We start from the raw sequence: 12,106 nt of genomic DNA, 5'->3' as shown, positions 1-12,106 counted from the left end.
TTGAGTATACCCTAAGTCAGTTTGCAGGTGACACCAAGTTGGGTGAGAATATTGATCAGCTGGAGGGCAGGAAGGCCCTGCAGAGGAATCTGGACAGTCTGGATTGATGGACCAAGGACAGTTGTATGAGGTTTAGCAAGGTCAAGTGCTGGATCCTGCACTGAGGTTACAACAACCCCAGGCAGCACTACTGGCAGAAAAACTGTCTGGCAGAAAAAGACCTGGGGGTGCTGATCAATAGCACCTGAACATGATCCAGTGCGTACCCAGTTAGCCAAGAAGGCCGATGGCATCCTGGCCTGGATCGGTGTGGCCAGCAGAAGCAGGGCAGTGACCTTGCCTCTGTACTTGGTACTCATGAGGCCACACCTTGAGTTCAGTTTCGAGTCCCTCAATTCAGGAAAAAAACAATTGAGGTGCTGGAGCATGTCCAGGGAAGGGCAACAGAGCTGGGGAAGGCTCTGGAGCACAACTCTTATGAGGAGCAGCTGGGGGAGCTCTGATTATTCAGCCTGGAAAAAAAGACAGGGTAAAGACTTAACCACCCTCTACAACTACCACAAAGGAGATGGTACTGAAGGGGGGGATGTCTTGCCCCAGGTAAAAGATGGTAAGAACAAGAGAAAATGGCTTCAAGTTGTGCCAAGGGAGGTTTAGATTGGATACGAGGAAAAAACTAAGGGAAAGGGTTGACCAGTATTGAAAATGCTGCCAAGGGAAGTGGAGGAGTCACAATCCCCAGAGGTATTTAAAAGTTGTGTAGATGCAGCACTGAAGTTCAGTGGTGGACTTGTCAGTTAGAATTATCTTGAAGGACTTTCCCAACCTTAATGATTCTCTTCCCTCCTCCAGCTGATCTCCCCATGTGCCAGGCCATCTTTCCAACCTCAGACTATGCAGGTCAGATCAGAAAGCACAAGGCCACTTCCTGATCTCACATATGTCATGTTTATGCAACTCTGACCTCAGTAATGGTGTTATTCAATTCCAACTCCAAAACAAAAGACTAACTCCATTATATATGAATATCCTTATCAGATTTATTGGCAGTTACTTTAACTTGATTCTTCTCTCATTTGATATCAGTTTGAAGTCAATAAAAATTCATGGAATTCAGAGTTGAACTAGTCTAAATCAGGCAAGAGTGGAAAAATCCTCAAGACTAGGTTTCTAAATTGGATAAGACACCCAAAATGCCCTTTTGTCATGGAAAAGGTAGATCAGGTTACCAAATCATATGAGGTATTTTGGAAATACCTACATGTAGATTAAATATTTCCATTCTAACCCCATCTGTACAAACAACCCTAATTCCTTTCCCCATCACTTTTAGTTAAAGTTCCAAATTATTTTTTATTTCCTTAAATAAACCCTTAGACAAAACTTTTCCACATCTCAAGTCAGCCACATACCACTCAAAAAAAAAGTAACTGATAGTTAAAAGCTTTACTATTAAAATAGAAGTAGAATAGGGAGCTTGGGGAATAGGGGAGACAGAGGTTTTTTTACATTACTTTTTTTTCAGAGTTTACATCCTGTGAGAGCAACATAAGTAGCCATTTAATACACCCATCTGGATTACTGCTGATAAAAAAAAAAAAAAAGCAGAGTTATCTTTTTCAGCATTATGCTTTATGGCCTTGGTTTTGTTTAGTAAATTCCTATATAGGTGTTTTATTAGAACATCACTCTTAAAATAACTCGAATACTTTTGGGAAAAAGAAACTTGCCAAGCTCAAACTTCACGTGTGAACTAAACCACCTGAGAAGTCTAGCAGCTGTCCTGTTCCTAAAAGACAAATACAGGAAAAAGTTGACTAAACCATAAAATTTACTTAATACTATTGGATAGATCTATTAAGCACTCCACTACCTGGCAGTGAAAACACCACTTGGCACTGTAGAGGCCCAGATAAATTACCAGCACAAAACCTCCTCACACCAACCTATGGAGCATAAAAGCTGTTGGTTTTTAATTATAAGTCAGCTCTGAATATCATCTACAGCAAATTTTAACTTTTCTCTCATACATGCACACACACGTTCCTCCCTCTACCCCAGTACTCACATAATAAAATACTAAAGCATGGAGCAAGGAGTCAAAGGGACTTCAAGGGACTTTCCACTAAAATAGAAACTCCAGAGGGACTTGGGGCCAGCTGTGGAGTGTTTGGATTGATAAGTGCACAGACCCTCATTACCAGCCTCAGGGGCACCTCCAGTACACAGGACCATATACTTTTGGCAGTCTTCTCACACAATTATTTCTTCACAGCAAAGTAATGCACATATCTGCTAACAGCCTTCCCAGACATACACTTGTCTTGGAATTTCAACTTATGTTCAATTACATTTCAGTTATATAGGAATAGAAATATCTAAGAAGTGCCCTGTTTTTAAATATGCTTAAAAGGGCAGGGGAAGGCAAAAAGACAAAATATGAACAGCATCCCTGACTGCAGTTTAAACTAGTAGCTTGTCTACAGACACTTCGGACATGACCAGAATGTGGCAGATGCTCAAGCTTGTTCTGGTGCAGTTTAGCTGGGACATGTCAAGCAAGATAATGCAGCCTGTGTTCACTTCTATGCCTACAGTGTAGGTGTGGTTTCAGATTTTAAGTCAACTTTGTCATTAGCGACCAAATGAAGTTAATTATATCCACAGTTATGTAGCACTCAGTTAATGTTTAACATCCCTATATGCTTAGCAAGGCTAAACAAACTACCAGAAATGCTACATGTGCATTTTAAACACCACAAATATTTATGGACTTGGTTTCAGAAGATGAAATGAAAGACAAGATTTCAGCACAAAGTGTTACTTGATTTAGCCGTTTCTCCCAAACAGCAGTTCTATACTTGATTGCAGTTGTTTCTCCTAAACAGCAGCTCTACACCAAGCATCCTCTTTGACACTTGAGCAGCAAGTACAGCCCACAACTCCAGAGAACACATTTTGTTGCACACAGTACATTAGCTACAAAAGCTGCAAATTGAGATGATTAATGATTTCCTGAGGGGTTTTACACCTCTCCTTCCCCAAATCACTGACGCAGCCTCCAAACCTCTTCTGCTCCTTGTAATCTGTTTGGTACCAACACACTGCATTAGGTGACATTAATCCCCTTAGCCAGATGATCAGAGCTGTGGTACAATTTTGCACATTTGATAAGCTGCCTACAGGAAGAACTGAAGATTATAGCACAGAATACTATTAAACTGCAGCTCCCCCAGGTGTAGCCAAGTTCACAAAGATTATGGATAAATGCACGAGTTCAAAGGAAAAAGCACAAGGAAAGAACTTTTTTCTTTGAAAAAGAAATTCTGCAGTGACAGAATTGGTACGTATCATTTGATGGAAGATCCCTGGCTTTCACTGCAGAGGTCATTGCAACAGTATCAGAAGGTAAGCCTTGCCTGGGTATACAGCCAAATAAGAATTAATACATTAATAAAGCATCAGCTGCATCAAAACTTCTGCTTACTCTTGTATTCGTTCCCTGGTCAGACAGCAGTGCTTCTTATAAAGGTTCTTTGAGAGCCACTCAGGAGTTCACTAAAACATTTTTGTTCATACAGAAGTTATTTTTATTGCCTCTGCTCAAAAATATCTTTGACAACAGATTGATTTATCTCTTTACACATACTTGAGAAAAAAAAGAAGTCAGGTTTCAAGTACCACAACTATAGTGATGGCTACAATCTGATAAGATCATGTCTTCAGATTCTTGCTCAAACTCTTTCCCTGACAATCTGAATTGGGCCTACACAGGCTACAAGAGAGCCTGAGGTCAAGACTTCACCTCTATAAAGTGCTTATCATTCAGCATGTGTCTGTGTAATACAAAGTATCCATGGTTGATGGCAGGGACATATGAAGTTAAGTGTCAGTCATGCAGCAGAGCTGCTCCTTGCCCACCTCTGGGGCTTCCTTCTGGTAGCTTTGCTTTCGAGACAGCAAAAGCTAATACGGAAAACAGAAAGCTCTTGTCAGTCTCAAACCTGCTTATAGTCTTTATCAGCACCTTTAATAGACAAAGACAGAAAGGGCTTTTCATCCTGAAGAAGATGACTGATGCCTTCATATTGTGTTGCTTCCTCTGTAATGGGTAGATGCAAGAGAGGGTACAAATTATTACAGACCTAATTATCCATAGGTTACTTAAATTCATAAGGAAACAGTGAAAGGAGGCAGGGAGTGAGTATTTTTTAGTTAACAACATACTGAATTGTTACATTAGTAAATACTTTAAGGTCCCTCTTGAACTTTGAGGAGGCTCATGAAAAAATAGCAGAGGGCACAGCAGAGAGCAGTAACACAGACAATTTCCCACAAGGATGTCAGTGGCTTCCCACTGGCTTCTGCAGATCAGTTCCCAATGGCCTTAAATACTTAGTTTGCATTTGCATCTTTAGCCTGAATATACTTTTAAAAGAAAAATTCTTACCTGATTATGTTTTGTCTGTTCAGAAAAGTTCTACTTGTATGATCTTGTCTTAGGTGCAAGGAGCAGGGAGATGAACTTACAGGCCCCTTCAACCTTGAGATGTTTGACAATTCCACTCAACATTTCATTGGGAGGTTTGTTCAGGGTAACTTTCTTTTTTTAAGAGAATTTAAGCAAGATGAAAGATCTTTCAGTTCAAATTTTTTCACCAGGAATACTTTATGGGACAACCAGAGCAATTAAATTGTGTCATAATTTAGTGAAAAGTTTCACCAAAAAAACACACACAAAAACGAACCAATGCAAAACCCCTAACAACTACAAAAAAGCCCCAAACCAGCAGTGAAGTGGTGATATTTTAAAATCAGTATCAACCATTTTATTTAGAAATTCATTTTGGTATCAAAGTTTTTTAAAAATCTCAAAAGTAGGAACACGAAACCATCAATTTTAACCAAGCAAAGCAATACAACTTAAATTTTTAATGTACTTGAACTGATTTAAAACAATCCATTCCCTTACAGCACACTTTGTGCAATCTGCAAGGCTATCCCTCTTATTCCCAGAGTCCATCTAATATATCAAGATGGATGCAGTCACAAATACAACAGGAAAGCCACAATCAGCACAAGCATCCCAGTGTCACACCAGTCAGCTATGCTCCATAAGATCTTGTCAGTAGGAAGCGACAAACAGTTTTCTTAATTCTGTCCCTATGCATACCTGCATTTATTGCAGTTGTAGATGTATAACAGCAACTGATGGCAACTGTAAATAATAATTCTCACACAAGGCCCTTAAACTACAGCTGCATCACTGCAGATGCTTCAAAGTATAAGCTGGATACAAGCCCAGATGGGAAATAAAAATGCAGTATTTCAGAAAACAATTAGTTTTATTTATTGCATTCAAGTCTAAAGGACCAAATAAAGACAAGGTTCTGCTACAGAGCTAGCAAATGAGACTATCAGTTGTTTAGAAAAACATACATGAACAATACAAATAAAGTAAGGAAATCCTACTGGAGTCCTTTTATTCATAATATATATAAAGCGATAAAAAGATTAGGCAATTTTTAAGAGATCAGTTTATATCCAGACCATCCAGTTTACATCCACAAGGCCATGAAGAGAGGCAGTTGCACAAGCTCTTCCATACCTAAGCAAAGAACAGTTTGACACATAATTGTCAGCTGTCTCCTGTGTTCTGCCACTTGGGTTGGGTTTTCTGGGAATTTTTTTTGTGGGTCCCTTCCACAAAAACAAGGAGACTAGAGCATTTCTCTTGAAGGTTGCATACTTTCCACACTCCCAATTTGATAAAAAAATACTCTGAAGACACTCTAACCCATGCTTTTAAATATTTAATGTTCATTTGTGAAAAGAGGAAGGCAAGGAAGGAAGCTGTTTCAAGTATTAACTTTTTTTGCTTCCATGCCATAGCAAGCATAAACACAAAGACACTAATGTCTTTAACGTGAAACATGAAATTGATATCCTACTTCCTTGAAATGCCTTGTTAATACAACAGAGAAGGCCCTTAAGAGTTTACCTTTATTGCAGTGAACATGATTTTACCCTGTTCTATCATAAAATACACTAGTACTTCAAAAAAGCTCGGTGACCTCATCTGCAGAAAAGGCAGATGAGAGACAGCCCAGAAAGCTGAGAGCTATGAATAACATTGTCACAAGTGTATGCATTGGTTCCCAGAAAAAAAAGCAAGATAGATTAACACACCACTAGAAGTAATGCTCAGAAAAGAAGAAGCATAGCCATTACATTATATTTAATATTTTGTAATTATGCAGTTGATTTTCTCCCGACACACCAGCCTGCAGATTTCAAGCACGTGTCATCCAAACAAGGGTTAAGCCTAAATTGCAGCCATGATGCCCTGAGATATCTTGGATAATCTTATAATCATGCAATAGCCCACAGAAGAAAAGCGAACAAAAGCACACATGTTGACTCAAAATGTGTCTTGCATTGAATGCTTTACATTTAGTAATTTCTCTGAACTTCCTTCCCCTGCTGACAGCTTTCATAGGACTGGCTCTGGTGCAGTACTTATATTTTTAGAGTCAGCACTGGGTGAACTGATGGGATAATTTAATGTTCAGAGAAAGCACCAAAGGAATTCATCCAATTCATCCAACTACATATAAGTGTCTTTAATGGAGACATCTCTATCTGCACTAATCATGCCACACTCCATTTATAGTCCGAGAGAAACAGGCACTTCTAGAGTGCAATTCATCTGGCTTTAGACATGGACTTTTAAGGTTGTAGTTCATCTCCTCTCCAAACTGCTGCTTTCTCTCAGCCAGAGTAAAGGGATCTGAAGGTAAGTGGTTCACATTAAAAATTCGTAAAATTTTTCAGGCTTAAGCCCTTCTTTTACATTACAGCAGGGCTAAATACCTTTAAATTAATCAAGTGCACAGGCTTTTGCTCTCCTGTTTTCAGGTAAGAATGCCTGCTTCCTCCTGACATGGCCATCTGATGCTGAACTGACTGACACACCTTCCCTTCTTCTAAAATCCTCACTTCTTGACTCTGCTCCCAGCTCTTGCTAATACTTTTCTATAGCCCATCCCATTTCAACAGACAACCAGAAGCCTTACCAACCCTCTACTGGTTTCTGTAAGAACAACCTCAGCTTTGTCATCCTTTGTCATTTCATTTGCAGTCTCACTTTTCCATAATTAAGATTTTTCCCAAGCAGACAGTCCTTCAAACTGCTTCACTCATCCAAATTTATCAGACTGCTTAAAGTCTGTTTTTCTAATTTTAAAGAGTTTTACATACTGTTCCACCTATCATCAGGAGTCTCATTTCATCTTACAATAAAAAAAAAAAAAAAAAAAATTCTTCCTTCAGTTTTTCAGTCTCACTGGTGTGCCAGTCACACACTTGACTTTCTGAGCAACATATATTACCTCTATATTTCAGGTTATCCAGAGCAGGGTATTTTTGATGCCTAGCAGGGCTCTAAGTCAAAACACATGCACATTTCTACATGCTCACAGGACATGGGTAAGTTTTTTAAATTTAATGGTTACCAAAGCAGTTCCTTTTGCATCACTCTAGACAGATTAGATATGCCTTCTTAATATAAAGCTCTCTTTGTAGTTATAAAGGCCCTGAATTATACAGTCTTCTGAACAGGAAGAACACAAATTAATTTAGTATATTTTTACCACAAAAGGAAAAAAAAAAAAAAAAAAAAGGTTTTGCTAATTATATGACGGGGAGTTTTAACATATGTATCACTAGAGAATTTCTCACTTGTATTTTGTATTTCAGTAACTCATTTGCCTTTCACAGTTGCCACTGAAATGATCTTCAGAGGACAAGGGCTAGGAAATAATCTCTTTATAAGCTGAATTTGAGGTATTAAGCAGTGTAACAAACACAATGTTCCAGAGAACACAGGGTTAAGTTTCAAGTCAGCATCTTCTTCCACTTTGATATCCCTCCCTGCATGTTTCTGTCTTGATTGCCCTTCCCCCAGTCTGCTTTATGGGGCAAAGATTAAATACAGAAAATCTAGTTTGGAAAACAAATTATTTGGAAAGTGATGAGTTGGCATATACACAGTGTTGAATGAAAGACTATTTTGCATTTTAAACTATAATGGTCACTAGTGGTAACAGCTATATGTTTTTAAAATTAAACTAATATATCAAATTAATTTTGAGCTTCCCTCAAGCTGATTAAGGCACATACATTCATTTCCATGCTAATCAGCCTGAGCAGTTCTCATGCAACACAGAAACCAGTCTTTTTCTAATGACAGAGCAAAAAAAATTCAGTCTGCAAAACATACAGCCTAGTCCTTTTATAACCTTGAAGACATGCAAACAGAGCCAGCAGCCATGTATTTCAAATAGCAGAGCAGTTTACAAAATTTTGCAACACATGATGAAATTTAGCAATGATTGACACTATGTCAATTAATAAGCACATCAGCCACTTTAGCAAGTCTCTGCCCTGTGGTGAAGCCAAAAGATCAATTGGAAGAGCCAGGGTGAGCACCCACCTCTAGAAACAGAGCAGCAATACTGTGAGAGCATCGGTCACACCTCATACGTGGCCATCATGGAATCATAGAATCATTAAAGTTGGAAAAGACATTTAAGATCATCAAGTCCAACCATTAGCCCAGCACTGCCAAGTCCACCACTAAATCATGTCCTAAAATGCCACATCTACACATCTTCTAAATACCTCCAGGGATGGTGACTTAACCACTTCCCTCTGGGCAGCCAGTTCCAATACTTGACCACAGTTTCAGTGATTTTTTTCCCCCCTAATGTCCAAATCTAAACCTCCCCCGTGCAATTTGAGGCCACTTTCTCGTGCACTGTCACTTGCCACCCATGAGAAGAGACTGATCTGCATCTCCTGGTAACCTCCTTTCAGGAGCCTCACAGGTGCTGTGCTCCTTCACTAAACTACAGCTGAGACATATAAAATAAAACAGCTTTGGACACCATTACTATTGTACACTACTGCTGCTTTCAGGATCATATACCTAAGAAACAAACTACAAACACTGACATTGAAGGAAGATGAAGGGATATGTACCTAGAAGATTTGAGTTTGCTATTCCAGTAGCTCTACAAGCACTGACGGATTTTTTTCTTCCTTTTGAATTCTAGTAACTCTGCATGATTTTTCTCCCTCTCTATTAAATGTTTCCCAGAATTTAATCTAAAAATGCTTATAAATTATCAACTTGCAACTAGAATTTATAGTTCAAAAGCCTAGCATCTCTGAATTACATGCTTCTGGAACAGACAAGACAGACACAATCTGGAGCAGGGCATCTTACCCAGTAATTCTCATCACAGGGCTGAAATCATGTGGAGGACTCACTATCCAAAGTGAAAGTGCCACATCCATGAAAATGTAAGCCTTTAAATTTTAAAGCTATCAGTATACCTGATATAGGAATAGTATACCTGATAGGAATCCCACTGACAACTGAAAATCTGACTAGGATTGGCTCACTCTTGGTCAACTATTAAATCCGTGTTCTGTCAAAAGCCAGGTTAGGTATCAACTTACAGCAGAACATTCACAGCATTCTCACTACTCCCAAACGCAAGCTTAAAGAAAGGAACTTGACATTAACTTCTAACCTCAGACTCAATACAAGCAACACTGTTTGAGAATATTGCTCCTTTATTTTTCCTCCTTCCTCTCCTCACTCTTTTCTTAGCAAGGTCAGTTATTCACTAGGCCCACGGTTAAATCACAGCATTAAAATACAGTATGCAGGGCAAGGAGGTGATTTTGTAGACTTCATCCACAACCTATACTCTAAGTTAATATGACCAAACTTACATCCACTAACACAGCCACATTCTAGAGCAATCTGTAACCCTCAAACACATGGTTCAATATATACACATATCTTAAGACACAGAAGTGTCCTGTGGTTTGTGAAAACAACACTGATCAGTAGCAGCTGCATCTGTAAGAGCAAAACAGAAGAACAGATGGCAGAGTGAACACAGCACATATTGGTCCCCTGCACCCCCGACTGCCAAGCACCTTCCAAGGAAGAGGACACTGTCGCAAAGCAGAGCACATGAAACTGAAGCCACGCATCTCAGGCTGTCACACAAGGCATAAGCACACCACTTGCTGCAATAGTGGGGGCAACCGCTGGGCAAGAGCAGGTCAACCTAGTCCAGTCTCAGCTCTGCCATACTGCCCAAACACGCTGTCCTCAGAAGCTTGTGCAGGCATTTTGGTGCAGTCAGGCAGTACTTCAACAACCCAGGATGAACACACACAGTCAAGTGTCAATACTTTCTCCTTAGAGCTCTTATTAACAGTGTATACACAGCCTGAAATGATTAACACACAAGGAAAAGCCTCACAAAACTCAATTCCCAAACTTGCGTTGACTTCGGAATTATGTCTCTTGAAAGCTCCAAGCTGGCTACCTTGTGGTTACTGAAAGGGATCTTCAAGAGTTTTGACAAAATAATTCATCAAAGAAATTGCAGCTTTGATTTCCTGAATGTGTCTCATCTGCTTTTCTTTTCCACGTAGGACTTTTAGTTTCTCATCCATATTCCTAACCACAGGATCACCCATATCCGTACAGACAGTTTAAAAAAGCATAAATGTTTTGCTTAATATAACAAACTAGGCCAACAATTTTGCTTCCTGAGTTAGGCTAAGAATACAGAACTAGGAAACAGATCTTCAGAATGTCAAACATTTTTATCTTCACAGAAAAAAACCACAAAATGCTGCAGTTCCCATTTGGTAACATACATGTCCACGTATCACAGGACATGCTTAATTAGTACTAAGTTGCCAAGAGGAATCATGCCTTCCACCATTCCTTTTACTGAAGGGAATAAAGATAGATACGAGAGCTTTAGGAGCTCTGAAATAGCATAGAGAAAATAGGTGCATTTTATCTCAACTTTCTCCTGAAAGCTGGCAGAAGGACATTTCCTAAAGGACCTTCTTCCCTCAACAGAAATCTGGCTTTTAAACATTTCAACAGCCATTATAATGAGCCCTTTCCTATTAACTTGTGGTCTTTTAAGGTGAACTGCTGGGCAACTGATAGGCAGTGTGAAGTACCAGCACATTACTGGGGCCAGAGGAGATCACATTTCTTCCATACACACTTATTTACCATATTAGCTTTAGAAAAGAGTAGTTCTCCCACCGCTACAATGATTTTTAAGCACTGGGCTTCTTCAGACCATTAGTGCCACAGCAATACTGAATTTGACCACCTCCAAGTCACAAGCATCAATGAAATTTGAAGTATCAGACAGAGCTACCTTGTTATTTATTGCTAACCTAATGCCTAGGTCACCCATAGCCTCAGCTACAAATCGAAGAGCTAAATAAGCCAGGCCACATGAAACATCTCCTTAAAAAGATAACATAAAAATTGAGACAAAAAAGGAATTACTTGAAGTTGAACTGTATTTGCTGACACTCTTCATGACTTAAGCAAGATTAGAAGCAAAAAACCCACGAGGAAAAATGATGAGATGCCGAAAAACTCATGGGCTCTAAAGGAAACAGAAAGCAGCTTTTCTGAGTTAGATAGGATACTCTCCATGTGTACCAGAGCATATCAGTACAGCTAAGCTGATGCTTTCTTTTTTAAATCTGGCCATGAAAAGCAGGTCAGCTTACAGTATCTTCTGTCTCAAGAAGAGCTTTGAGCCTATGCATGCACACCTGACTTAATAATATGGCTTTTGTAGCAGCATGCAGTCAACAGTCAATTTATACAGCACATTTTGTTTTAGCTTTTATTTAAAAGCGAAGATTGGGAAGCCTAAGTTCACTAAAATCTCTTTAGGATCTATCAGAAGTTGATAAGGTTATATGCTTCAGATACTGGCAAAATTCAGGTAACAGCAATTAATTTTCAAACACGGCACACTGAAAAATCCTATAGCAAAATAGGTATGGAGGTAAAAAACAAGCTTTGCATTCAAATATGATCTGACAACTGGAAAGCAAGATTTCGAGATACATCGTAGAAGTGGAACACAGATGTGGTAATGTGAAAAGTGCTCAAATTCAACAGGCTCAGTAGACATATAATGAATGCCTTCTACAAGTTGGTCTACACTGCAGGATGGAAGGTATGTACACA

General features: G+C 39.2%; 1 protein-coding gene across 3 annotated transcripts in view; it reads right to left on the bottom strand.

The window, feature by feature from the left end:
• ATP8A2 (ATPase phospholipid transporting 8A2) overlaps nt 1-12,106 on the bottom strand; it is a 312,539-nt gene that overhangs the window by 144,455 nt on the left and 155,978 nt on the right. The gene's annotated exons all lie outside the window — the stretch shown is intronic.

Source organism: Taeniopygia guttata, chromosome 1 (genome assembly GCF_048771995.1).
Source record: "Taeniopygia guttata chromosome 1, bTaeGut7.mat, whole genome shotgun sequence".
Lineage (NCBI taxonomy): Eukaryota > Metazoa > Chordata > Aves > Passeriformes > Estrildidae > Taeniopygia > Taeniopygia guttata.
Note: the sequence above shows the minus strand (reverse complement) of the source record. Positions and strands in the feature narration are given on the sequence as shown.